The 1,421-nt window shown below is 35.0% G+C and overlaps 1 protein-coding gene across 1 annotated transcript in view; it reads left to right on the forward strand.

The window, feature by feature from the left end:
- Positions 1 to 55: 55 nt before the first annotated feature.
- The window catches only part of LOC101857164 (delta-type opioid receptor), a gene marked incomplete at its 3' end in the record, with an annotated part of 101,242 nt that continues 99,876 nt past the window's right edge, over positions 56 to 1,421 (forward strand). Inside the window, 1 exon segment of the mRNA XM_005112283.3 lies at positions 56 to 909.

A 1,421-nucleotide genomic window follows, 5' to 3' on the forward strand; every position in this document is an offset into this window, starting at 1 on the left:
TTCCGCCCTGAATATACCAGCGTAGAACACTTTCGCGCCTCTTGCTGCTGCATAAGGTCCAGGTCACAGCAGCAGACGTGAGAGCACTCACTGCCCGGTAAGTGGGCGGTCGAGTTACCGGTACATATGATCAGCCACCGTCTATTCGATTATTTATTTTCGATTTGGCCAACGCTGGATTCATTGTTCTCTTGCATGAATTGACCTGATCATAGGGTGAAAGCCAAAGCAACATCAAATTGGCGAAGAGAACAGTTTGCTAATCATAATTTTGTGTTAAAAATTCAAAGCAGGAAAGAGAGGGTGTATATATAACAATATATTTTATTTTCTTGTGTTTATTTGTTTCATCGTACGTGTGTTTTTGGCGTTGCTCCTGGGTTCTTGCGATTGCCAAAGGTTTAATCAATTCTTAAATAAACTTTTCTTTTTATTGTTATTCCCTACGCAGTAAGAACACAAGAAGCAATCTTATTATTCGTATTAAATTTCCTAACGAAGTTTAACTCTGTTCGTACATGATCAAAATAATAATGTTGTAGCGTACAGACATACTTTGTTTTGTTGATGGGTGAAGACAGAGTTAATCTCTGAACGATTTTAACTTTCAAAGCACGGCTCCATTGTTCTGCCCCAGACAGGTTTTTATCTACGAGAACGATCATATCAAATGTACAGTGAGCAATACATTCAGAATATTTAAGGAGAAGGCTATGTTATGCTGTAAGCAAGACATGATTTAGTCGGTGATGAACTTAACAAATCAAAGAAAAACCAAGCCGTTGATGAGAAGAATTTCCTAAAAGAGTATTTGATTTCCCCTGAAGTGCGTGGTGGCTGTTCTGGAGTTATTTTGATGTGAGGAGGATACATTCCAGGCACAGACAAAGGAAGCTGCATCAGAGAAAGGTAAGTGGAAGTGAAGTTTTATAAGAGTTTGACTGTGATGTCTATTTAGTTATAATGTTATGTATTTTGTTTTTGTTATTGATGTTTATTGTTATTTGTTGTTGTTGTTTGTGGTTGCTGTTTGTTGATATTGTTGTTGTTTTTGTTGTTGTACTTGTTATTGTTGTTAAATGTCCTGGTGGTCGTGGTGATGTGGTGATGATCGTGGTGATGGTTAGGATAGTGGTAATGGTGGTGGTAGTGGTGATGGTAGTGATAATGGTACCAGTAAAAATTAGGCTTGTTTTTTTTTTCCTTGGTGATAATGAAGAACATGCTAGATCTAGATGTCTTTTGAGACACATTCACTTTTACCTAATTGAAATTCTTTCATTGATAATAATGATAATTTTTATTTGTTATCATTATTATTATTGTTATTATAATTATTGTTATTATTATTGCTGTTTATTGGTATTACTATTGTTGTTTGTATTACTATTGTTATTATTATCATCATTATTATTAGTATT

The sequence above is a fragment of the Aplysia californica genome, unplaced genomic scaffold (genome assembly GCF_000002075.1).
Source record: "Aplysia californica isolate F4 #8 unplaced genomic scaffold, AplCal3.0 scaffold01225, whole genome shotgun sequence".
Classification (NCBI taxonomy): Eukaryota; Metazoa; Mollusca; class Gastropoda; order Aplysiida; family Aplysiidae; genus Aplysia; species Aplysia californica.